The sequence below is a fragment of the Schistocerca cancellata genome, chromosome 7 (genome assembly GCF_023864275.1).
Source record: "Schistocerca cancellata isolate TAMUIC-IGC-003103 chromosome 7, iqSchCanc2.1, whole genome shotgun sequence".
In the NCBI taxonomy this organism is placed as follows: Eukaryota; Metazoa; Arthropoda; class Insecta; order Orthoptera; family Acrididae; genus Schistocerca; species Schistocerca cancellata.
Window position 1 is genome coordinate 596,846,644 of NC_064632.1, and position 12,823 is coordinate 596,859,466.

The window sequence follows — 12,823 nt, forward strand, 5'->3', positions numbered from 1 at the left end:
ATTCCAGAAGGTTTTGGTATTGTTTGGCGCTTGAAAGTGATCCTTGGGTGAAGTTTAGTACCGCAAGCACAACATGAGAGTTATGACAATGTATTTACTTTTGTGCGTTAACATACAGCTATAATTGGCCGTGGAAATATATTTGCAGAGAAAAGCTCATAATGATATATATTGTATTTTAGGCCAATACACATAACTAGTTATTGTAGTGGTTTTGAATACCTTTACTGGTCAGGGCTAAATGACTATTGAAAATATAATTGTTTTTGGATAGCTCAACATGAATTTCCTAAGGGACCGTAGTTTATCATGCATTTACCAGTAAAATAAGGTGCGGAGAAACTATTTCGTCGTATGCAACTTCCGTCCGATTTCGACGAAACAATTTGTGAATCTTTTAACATTTCCAGATAGACGTCGCACAATATAGCTTCTCACATGAATCTACTGCTATGTAGTATGCAACTTTCACATTACACTAAAATAATGTTTTTTAAACAATAATAATACTGTGGCAAGTCATGCGTGTCCGACACCAATTACGAGAGACAGAAGAATGAGTAACTGTTCATCGATAATATCTCGTACATCAAAAGAATGAAAAAACTTCTTCTTTTGTCCGCCTTTCGCGCAGCGGTTTTCACAGTCAATAGCTCACTGCATCTCTGACGGCCTTTCCACAATAAACACGTCACGTCACAGGACGTTATTTGCTAACTGTAGCTGTTGCCGACCGACTGCTCGGTTAGTGAATGATTTAAAATGGTAGGGCAATATCAATATGTTACATTGCCTTCCATGGGAATCTTGGAAATCAAGGAGATTACCAGGATTCACATGTCGCCGTTAACATTATGGGATTGAGTACCTTACGGATTTACATGGATCAAACATAATATTTTTGTCATTTGACAGTTAGGATTACACAAATAAGGTGGTCTCTTATTCTGAGACCAAAGACAAGTTTTAAGGTAAATATACACAGAAGAAATTTAAAAACTAAAACAGTAAACCTACAAAGTTTACAATGGATATTATACATTATGCTCAAAATATTCCTTTTACAGAGTTCATAAGGACCATCTTTGTGGCCACAAGTTATTGTCTAGAGCTCATAGGCTCTTTGCACCTGAAAGAAAACACACAGAAATTGATCTTTCTATACACATATAATTCTCATATATGGAATTTCTGACACGTATCCATCTTCCATTGCTCACCAGTTGTCATGATTTTTACGCTTTCATTATTTGTGTATTTGGCAGGTAAGTTGAAACTGATTCTTCTCCAGATGAAGCTTATCCCTTGCGAAGTTGGATCTCTACTTTGCGTTCACCAAGAAGAAAACTTTTCATCATCTCTGGTGGGCGAGTCTCGCTCGCACGTTAGGTACACACGTTACATGTAACAAAAAAATATAAATACCTATTAGTCTAAGAACTGAGCTTAAATCTAATTTTAGGGCTTGGGATTCATAGGAATCTGACTTCGCCACTATTCACGTGAGGTTTGGCTGTTCGCATTTCATTCACGGGATTACATTTTTTTATGTTGTGAACCCATGTAAGAGTCTTTTATTTTGCGAGCGGCTTTCAAGAAAAGTCCGTTTCGTTGAACTACAGCGGGAGTGCTGTGCTGGTACATCACTTTAAATTTAACGCGTTTGTTGCGTCGATGGGTGTTGGCACAGGCTGATTGTTAGTGCTGAACCGCAACTCGAGGCGCTCGCTAGCCGCCACGCGGTATTTCAGGTTTCCCGCGCACGGTTCAGTGGACACGCTGCGTCGATGGCGTTGTGGTGTTTTGTGTCCGGCTGAGCTGCTGCGGGGGGACGACGACTACCAGCGACAGACACTCAGTTTTCCATCCCTGCCTTCACATTTTCCAGCCGATTTTGAAGATCTTAAGGTAGGCTAGCGCTCATACTTTCCAAAGCAGCTAACACTTACACTTGGTGTTCGATGCACTGCACTTAATCACATCACCGCCTTCGGTTACACAACCGGAGTATCACCGTCCGTCGGCATATCTGCACGTTTAACACTTATTATTTTCATCGTGAATGAAATTATCACTTACTTATAACATTGACGTATTGCTTCATGTCTGTGGCAGACTTCCACAGCATTTTAAGCCTTCACTTATGCACTACTACGTACCCAAATTTTTTTTTACAGTTTATAATCAAATAGTTTGTCTCACTTTGAAGCTTGCTAATTGAGAGATTCGATTATCGAGTTCATTTCAATTTCTGCTGATTTGTTGGTAACCACCGTAACATTTCGCTTTACATCAATCATCTTCTTTCTCTAAGACTTATTACGCTTTCGATTCACAGTCACAATACATTAGTTTCTCCGATTTGTTAGCAATTACTTGTTTTCTTTATTGCAATCGTTCTTTCTATTCATTAGATTCATTTAAGTTATCACTGTCATTTCGACAAAAATTTCCTTTTTACTAGATGCGAGGATCAGTGAGTCACATTTGATCGCCCTCTCACATTAGAACAAAACACCAGTCAAGAAAATATTCAAATTCCTTATCGCGATCGCAGTTCGCGTCTCGGATTGACTTTAAAAGAAAAAGTAAAGACATTTCAAAACTAGCTTTTCCCGGTTTCGTACACTCGTTTCCTTTTGAAAATCGTTTGCCAAACCAGCCTTCCACGTCAACCGCGTTTCTCAATCTGTGACGTCAAGCCTACTGGACGGGTTTAGGCAGGTTAGGATATTTACACAAATTCAGAATAAAGGCATAGACATAATTGTACGTAGAAGAAGACATATAGCAAACAACTCCTTGTTCCTTATGACTTAGAAATTAATTTTTCTTTCAGCCGCACGTCTGCTTACGCGCTGCAATTAAGAACTATCTGCTTTGTTTTACTTGCGGTTTCATTGTCATTTTATTCTCGCTTTGACGCCTGCTTGCTTTCCACTGCATTGACCTCTATATATGACCTAAGTCATCATTGCTTTCTCCTTGTCACTTACGCTCTTATTCTCTTATTTTATTTCACTTATGGCTTTAAATGTATCTGGCCTGCGTATTGCAATTACAATTAATGCTACTCTGTTTATCTAGCTGAAGGATAACGCTTTCGTTGTCATGTCGATACTTACAAGTAACTCACGTGCTTCGTAAGCATTACGTTATTTTAATGCAGAGATGAACTTGTTCCAGATTTCTGTGTTCATTAGAACTTAATCTAGACATCGCTGATTTAGAAACTAGTTACTTATTTTCCTTTTCAGTGGCATCATGAACCATTAATTGTCAAGCGACCCTTGTGCTTGACGAAAATAAATTTCCTTCTTCGATCATTGCTCCTTGAACTTAAAAAAAATTTCTTACATACTACGTTTTACTTTCATTTCTTTACCATTTCATATCGCAGAAGCCGGCTTGTTAGGCACATCCTTCGCTTTATATTTCATTTTTGTCTCATAAATATTATATGCTTAAAACGAAGTCTTAAAACTAGAGTTCTCGGAGTCGATCACTTTCTTTGTTAAACAAAAATATTTCATCAGCTTGTCTGTACATAAATTATCGCTCAAGACAACATATTTTAAATTCTCTGCTGTATAGCAAGACAGGCTCACTATCGTGTAGTTTATCTTAAGCATTTTTTAACGAAGTCAGATCAGTTTTCACTCAGTTACTAGTGGCTAACCTTCTCTCGTCATCAGGCCTATAAAGCTTTCTCTTGACTTACTTTGTAGCGTGATACATTTTAAGATCAGAGTGATGGCATAATACTTTTATTTTTCTACTTGCGGGATCAGAAATCAGATAAGAACCTGTGTGCGGTATACGAAGGATCTCGTAAGGTCCCTCAAAAAGACTTTCCCATTTTCGATTTTTGCATGAGAGCAACGATGGTTTAAGGTGCATTTTTAGTAAGACCTTTTCGTCTACTGTATAAGATAACACCTTATTAATATGTATGTCATACGCCTTCTTGCGTAAATTGGCTTGGGTGATCAATGTTGTTAGAGCTTGTCTTATTCTGGCGTCTAAACTAGCGCTTAGGAATTGAATTGGCCCTTTCATTTTTTTCTTGGTCAGAAGATATCAGCTCACTCGGAGTGAAACCAGTAGACAGGTTTGGTAGATTATTCACAATTTCCTCGAAAGGTGACACAAAGTCAACCTAGCGAGTCTGCTGATTTGGAATACACGTACGAATGAAACGATTAAACTCCTTGAAGACTCGTTTAGTCGGGTTCGACTGGGGCCTGAATTTTGAGATAAGGATTTGCTTAATTTGATACCGAGCAAGGAGAAGACTCCATCTTTTGCAAACAAAGTTAGACCCATTGTCTGAAAGAATAGATTCAGGCCTTCCAAATCTAGGAAAGTAGTCACGTTCTAAACGATTGATGATTGGTTGAGTGTTTGCAGATTTCATAGCGTACAATCTCAAATGTTTGGTAAATAGATCGATGACAGCTACAAGGTACCTTAGTCCTCCACGACCTCGTGGGAGTGGGCCTGCCAAATCTATGCCTAGGATTTGTCTAGGTTTCTCTGTGATGATAGGATTCAAAGGCAGTATATTTGAAAGGTTTTGCCTTTTGACAAATAACACAGTGTTTCAAGAGCTTGTGAATTCTGCTATGAAGGTTAGGGATGTAGCAGTACTTTGCAATTTTACGCTTACACTTTTCTGGACCAAAGTGTCCCCTCGAAATATGTGTATACCAGAGTAAGTGTTCTACATATTCCTGTGGAATGCATACTAGCCAATTTTCTGATGACAATGATGTTCGTTGGAAAAGAACTTGATTATGCAATTTGTAATATTTGCACATGCGATGGGTAGGATTAGTTTCGAAGATCTGTCTCACACCTCTCCATTTTGGATCAGTTTCCTGCAATTGAACAATCTGCTAACAAAGATCAAGAAAATATTTGCGATGTATTTCATTCTTCATCAAAAGAATTCTGTAATTTGACATTTGTTCCAAACGTTCAGTACTGTCAGAAGAGCCTTCAGGCATGCGAGATAGAGCATCTGCAATAATGTTATCTTTGCCTTTTATATAGGTTATTTCGAAATCATATTCCTGGAAGAACAGACACCACCTCGTTAAGCGAGGATGTAGAAGTCTACACGTCAGAAGAAAACTAAGAGCCTGATGATCAGAATAAACTTTGATTTTCTTGCCATTGATGTAGTAGTTGAATCTCTTGAAAGCCCAAATTACTGCAAGAGCTTCCAATTCGGTAATACAGTAGGATCGTTCAGTTTCTGTAAGAACCCTACTAGCAAAAATAATTACTCTGATTTCTGGTTTTCCATTGGCTTCATGGATCTGGAAAAGACATGCGCCTAATCCTTCAAAACTTGCGTCAGATGACACACAAAATTCCTTTTCCATATTTGGGTGATGATGAATGTTGCTATTTAACAAAGCTTCTTTAATATCGAGGAATGCCTTTTGACAGTTGTCAGTCCGATTCCACTGACTATTTTTCTTTAACAATTTCAATAAATGAGGGTTGTTCATCCCTTGCTTTGGGAAGAATCTCCTGAAGAACGAAGTGACTCCGAGATAACCTTTAAGTTGTCGTTTAGAAGATGGGTCAGGCAAATTTTTAATTGCGCTTAGCTTAGCCGGATCAGGACGGACTCCGTCAGATGAAATGACCTGTCCTAAGAATTTGATTTCAGCTCGGCCAAAGTGTGACTTTTGCAAGTTGGCAGTGACTCCATAGAATCGCTGAAACACTTTCTGTATTAGTTCAACGTGGCCTTCGCAGGTTTTAGTAGCAGTTATAAGATCATCAACATAGAGAGTGACTTCATCAAGATGATCTGGACCAAGAACATGATCTAGGGCAGAGATGAATACTCCAGAACTAACATTTAATCCAAAAGGCCTGACTGGAAATTGATAAGATCTGCCGGCGAAGATAAATGCTGTATAATTTCGTGAGATAGGGTTTAGTCTCACTTGTCAATATGAAGTCTTCAAATCAATGCTACTCAAATATTTAATTCCACAAAATCTCTGCAGGTGTTCTTCAGTCGCTTCAGGTCTCGTTCGTACTGGTACAGTAATTTTATTTGTGTTTCGCGCGTCAAGTACGAGTCGTACTGTGTTATCCTGTTTCTATATCGTCAACAACGGGCTACTATAGGGAGAATTAGAATACTCTATGACCTTCCAGCCCAGCATCTTCTTAATTTCATTGCGAACTGCTTCCCTTCTTGCATACGGTATGGGATATGTCGTCCGACAGAAAGTTTGGTGCGGCACCACTTCCATAGTATATTCATAGTCCTTTATAATACCAGGTCGTTTGGAAAACAATTCGATATATTGTGACAACAAATTGAATAATTCCTGTCGCTGAGGTTCGGATAACTCTGTTGATTCTGAGGTCTTATTGGTTATTTCCTGCGGAGAGGGTAAAAAATGTTCAAATGTGTGTCAAATCTTATGGGACTTAACTGCTAAGGTCATCAGTCCCTAAGCTTACACACTATTATCCTAAGTACGATTACACACACCCATGCCCGATGGAGGACTTGAACCTCCGCCGGGACCAGCAGCACAGTCCATGACTGCAGCGCCCTAGACCGCACGTCTAATCCCCGTCGGCGGAGAGGGTGAGTCACTGACTGTTATTTTATCATTAAATGTATCACAGTTACCATAGAACAAAGTGAAATTGTTACGACAAGGAGGTCTTCTGCCTATCCTTTGTAATCTAATGCTATTACAAGTGCCGAAGACTTTAACACTTTCTTTCACTCACTTCAGTTCTATTTCCGTCTGCTGTACTAACAGTGTGCAAATGCCAGTATAAAGGACTATTCGGGATCTATAGCGTCTTAGAAAATCCATTTCCAGGAGACATGGCACTACCAAATTCTTGACAACGAGGAAAATACATTTGATGGGTATTGATTGAATCTCCAGTGATATCCAAGCTTGTATACTAACCTTTTGTGTCTGGGAGCCGATGGCTCCTGTTTTGAACATCCTTGGACGGGTAATGTTGGGATTTTAATTAATGTACTAATTTGCTTATAAAAACATAAGGATATAGCATTAATATTTGCATCTGTATCTAAGATTACAGTCGTCAAAATTCCTGCTATAATTAGTTTTGTCACAGGTTGAACTTGGTCATGTATCGATTCGTCACATTCAGTCGTCTCCTTCTCTTGTAAAAATTCTCCACTCATGTCAGTTCCGTCATTGTATCTCAGTACAAGTACGTCATGATTAACCTATTTGTCGAAGTGGTCGCCCCCATTCTGTCTCACAGCATCCATTAGGGAGAAAGATGCTGAAGTTAGTTTTCCTGTTTGCGTGGTTTTGGTTGGCTTTCATCATTAGGAAGTTCGACCAATCTAACACCATGAGAACACTGAGGAACAAAATTACTGTTATGTACAAACCTCGTGTCAAAGTGTTGTTGCGTTTGTTCTGGTGTCCAGTATGTGTTACTGTCTTCCGCGTTCGCGAAAAATACAGGAGGATTGTACTGCCTTCGCGGGGTCTGATGATTTTTATTACCATTATGATTTCCGGAATTGTTACGGTGAAATCCACCTTCACACTGTGGCTTGCCGTTAAACTGTATGTTTCTATACATTTCGTGCGCTTGATTTTTTACTAGGCCGCGGAGTTGTGTTGGTATGAGTGGTCGTTATGAGCTGTTTGTTGCTGCCCATAATTTGAATGTTGGTCGTGCGAGTACTGTGCATTCCATTGCGATCAGCTCTGCTGTTGCCAACCCTTTTGACTGAAACCATTTCCAAACTTCTGCTTGTACGGTTGATTGCCGTTCTGGTTAGCAGTCGTGTTATACACGGGATTGAATCGGTTGTGTTGATTATGTCTATTCCTTTTGTACGGATACCCATTGCATTTATTCCCATTTTGCCAATCGTTACTATTTTTGTAACCGTTCCCTGGCTTTTCATAGCCGTTACTCTCGTAAGGTTGTGGCCAAGAATTGTGTGGAGTGTTCCGCGGTTTGTTAGCTCTCATGTCCTCGTAGATCAGATCTAGGGAATCTGGATCATTATCTGGTATGGTTATCAGCTTTTCACGAATTGATATGGGTAATTTAGACGTGAGGATCATAATTACATCTTTATTATTAATAGGGGTATCTTGGCAAGATATTTTTCGAAGCACTTTCTCAGGATACTATTCTTGGGGTCAAATTGTTCTGCGTTATAACCTTCTTTACGAAGGCGCTTCTGAACACCTTCGCTCCAAAATTTGCTGAGAAAACAATGCTCAAACTCCTCATATGTTCGACACTTATCAACCATTTCGGTTCCCCATATTGCCAATTCGCCACCTATATATGCGGTAATAAATGGATACGCTGGTCTATCGGTCCACGAATTTGGAAAAATGCCAGAGAATCCACAAAGAAAAACAATTGGGGTGTATATTTCGTTTCTCCGGGTTGTTGTTGTGGTCTTCAGTCCTGAGATTGGTTTGATGCAGCTCTCCATGCTACTCTATCCTGTGCAAGCTTCTTCATCTCACAGTACCTACTGCAACCTACATCCTTCTGAATCTGCTTAGTGTATTCATCTCTTGGTCTCCCCCTACGATTTTTACCCTCCACACTGCCCTCCAATACTAAATTGGTGATCCCTTGATGCCTCAGAACATGTCCTATCAACCGATCCCTTCTTCTGGTCAAGTTGTGCCACAAACTTCTCTTCTCCCCAATCCTATTCAATATTTCCTCATTAGTTATGCGATCTACCCATCTAATCTTCAGCATTCTTCTGTAGCACCACATTTCGAAAGCTTCTATTCTCTTCTTGTCCAAACTATTTACCGTCCAGGTTTCACTTCCATACATGGCTACACTCCATACAAATACTTTCAGAAATGAATTCCTGACACTTAAATCTATCCTCGATGTTAACAAATTTCTCTTCTTCAGAAACGCTTTCCTTGCCATTGCCAGTCTACATTTTATATCCTCTCTACTTCGACCATCATCAGTTATTTTGCTCCCCAAATAGCAAAACTCCTTTACTACTTTAAGTGTCTCGTTTCCTAATCTAATACCCCCAACATCCCCCGACTTAATTCGACTACATTCCATTATCCTCGTTTTGCTTTTGTTGATGTTCATGTTATATCCTCCCTTCAAGACACCATCCATTCCGTTTAACTGCTCTTCCAAGTCCTTTGCTGTCTCTGACAGAATTACAATGTCATCAGCGAACCTCAAAGTTTTTATTTCTTCTCCATGGATTTTAATACCTATTCCGAATTTTTCTTTTGGTCCTTTACTGCTTGCTCAATATACAGATTGAATAACATCGGGGAGAGGCTACAACCCTGTCTTACTCCCTTCCCAACCACTGCTTCCCTTTCATGTCCCTCGACTCTTATAACTGCCATCTGGTTTCTGTACAAATTGTAAATAGCCTTTCGCTCCCTGTATTTTACCCCTGCCAGCTTTAGAATTTGAAAGAGAGTATTCCAGTCAACATTGTCAAAAGCTTTCTCTAAGTCTACAAATGCTAGAAACGTAGGTTTGCCTTTCCTTAATCTTTTTTCTAAGATCAGTCGTAAAGTCAGTATTGCCTCACGTGTTCCAGTATTTCTACGGAATCCAAACTGAACTTCCCTGAGGTCGGCTTCTACTAGTTTTTCCAGTCGTCTGCAAAGTATTCGTGTTAGTATTTTGCAGCTGTGGCTTATTAAACTGATAAGCCACAGGTGCAAAACACTAACACGAATACTTTGCAGACGAATGTAAAAACTCTCCGGGTTAAAAGTTTGAAAAACACGATGTTTTATCATGCTTTCTTCCTTCATCATTTGTACTACTGAGTCAGATTCTTCGTTTCGGTGACTAACTTAAATATGTGGTGGTGAAGTGTGCTCATTAGATGCAACAGGTATTGGGAACTGCCGAAATAATTCTTCTTCTTCCTGTGAAGCTAAAGAGGTAGGACAATTAGGTCTCTGTATTCGGGAACTACTACTCACTTGTGCCTTCAAGTTATTTAGTTGTTCCGTTACCTCTTGCTTCCAGTTTGGTATTTCTTGCTGAAGGGCACGCCTACTGCTACCGAGTTCAGACATTACAGAATCTCCGGAGCTTCCAGGAGCTGCCAAGATAGAGTGGTTGCTTTCACAGTCTCTACTAGGCCTTTGTTAATTTTATTTTCGACACATTTGTCCTTTCCAGCAATCCAGTTCTCATATTTTTCTCTAAATTCTCTCTCATGACTATCTAGCCTATCTTTTACTTTTGTTTCAGTCTCCTGAGTCAAATTTGACATTCCCTCGGTTAGTTTTTCTACCTGCGTAGTTACTCTGTCTAACCTCTGATTAAACTGTGGTTACAGAGGAGTCAAGATTCTTGGTTATGTCTCGGATGTCAGCTGTCTCCCTTTGCATGCTAGCTAAAGCGTCATTCAATTCGAAAATTATTCCACTTCGCATTTGAGAAACTGCATCCTTCGTTGGCTACGTCTTCTCTAACAGTTTTTATTTCTTCGCTTACGTGGAAAGTTTTTCAAGCGAGCCTAACATTTGTGTATTTTCCTCTATCAAATCTTTCATTTGGCGATTTCCGTTCTGCGTCATTTGACTTATTTGATTCAGTAGATGTTTGAATACAACGTCTGTCACTACCCCTGGGTTACTTTCACCTGCCTCCATTGTAACCGGTATATGGCTACGAGTACTAGAGACAGAGACTGTGGTGACATTGTGTAGTTCAGTAACATTATGGTGTGAGGCACCAAAGTCCATCATGTTTACTACTTCATTTTCTACACAGTTATTTCGATTGGTGTCTCAGCCCTACTAATTATCCTGCGGGACCGTAAGCGACGCGACACTTGACTCGTTTCATTCAGTTCATTTGAATCTAGAGATGACATTTGATCGTCTGCCATAGCTCACTTATTTACAAACAGTAAGTCAATGAAGTTCGTGAGTTAACGCCCGTCAGCTGTCAAAGAGATGTAATGTATTGTTAGCGAGTCGCCTGTCACAAGGTCGGAATGTCGGGAGTTGCACGTTACGAGAATTAGTGACTATTATGGACCGTAAAGGAAGTATGACTGCACACGGATCAAAGTAAATGAAAACTAATATCGGTCAGCTCCGTGAAACGGCAGCGGACATTTAAAAACAACTGACAACAAAACAACACACAACAATGGAATTTAAGCAATCGTTAAGGAAATGCCCAAACTACTGAATGCAAACAACTCAATTTCAAGCAAATTTTCTACTGCAACTACTAAAGATCGTCACAAATTGATTAATGACGGCTGAAACTAAGGAAGCTTGGCTACGGCTGACAAAATTTTAACTTCCGACGTTCCAAAAGATCTCTTTTCCGCAAATTTCTGTGATTGCCTTATCTCGTTTGTTCGCTCGATGGAAATTTTATTGGATGGTGTTTGATGCATGTAACAAATCAAAAGCACAAGATTAGCTACAATTCTTTATGAAAATTTCGAGAATGCTTATCTTACTAAAAAAAAATTTATTTTTTTCCGTAGTACACAAGTTTAATTCGTGTCCCTGCTCAGAGGCGCCAATTATAACAATATATTTACTTTTGTGCGTTAACATACAGCTATAATTGGCCGTGGAAATATACACTCCTGGAAATTGAAATAAGAACACCGTGAATTCATTGTCCCAGGAAGGGGAAACTTTATTGACACATTCCTGGGGTCAGATACATCACATGATCACACTGACAGAACCACAGGCACATAGACACAGGCAACAGAGCATGCACAATGTCGGCACTAGTACAGTGTATATCCACCTTTCGCAGCAATGCAGGCTGCTATTCTCCCATGGAGACGATCGTAGAGATGCTGGATGTAGTCCTGTGGAACGGCTTGCCATGCCATTTCCACCTGGCGCCTCAGTTGGACCAGCGTTCGTGCTGGACGTGCAGACCACGTGAGACGACGCTTCATCCAGTCCCAAACATGGTCAATGGGGGACAGATCCGGAGATCTTGCTGGCCAGGGTAGTTGACTTACACCTTCTAGAGCACGTTGGGTGGAACGGGATACATGCGGACGTGCATTGTCCTGTTGGAACAGCAAGTTCCCTTGCCGGTCTAGGAATGGTAGAACGATGGGTTCGATGACGGTTTGGATGTACCGTGCACTATTCAGTGTCCCCTCGACGATCACCAGTGGTGTACGGCCAGTGTAGGAGATCGCTCCCCACACCGTGATGCCGGGTGTTGGCCCTGTGTGCCTCGGTCGTATGCAGTCCTGATTGTGGCGCTCACCTGCACGGCGCCAAACACGCATACGACCATCATTGGCACCAAGGCAGAAGCGACTCTCATCGCTGAAGACGACACGTCTCCATTCGTCCCTCCATTCACGCCTGTCGCGACACCACTGGAGGCGGGCTGCACGATGTTGGGGCGTGAGCGGAAGACGGCCTAAGGGTGTGCGGGACCGTAGCCCAGCTTCATGGAGACGGTTGCGAATGGTCCTCGCCGATACCCCAGGAGCAACAGTGTCCCTAATTTGCTGGGAAGTGGCGGTGCGGTCCCCTACGGCACTGCGTAGGATCCTACGGTCTTGGCATGCATCCGTGCGTCGCTGCGGTCCGGTCCCAGGTCGACGGGCACGTGCACCTTCCGCCGACCACTGGCGACAACATCGATGTACTGTGGAGACCTCACGCCCCACGTGTTGAGCAGTTCGGCGGTACGTCTACCCGGCCTCCCGCATGCCCACTATACGCCCTCGCTCAAAGTCCGTCAACTGCACATACGGTTCACGTCCACGCTGTCGCGGCATGCTACCAGTGTT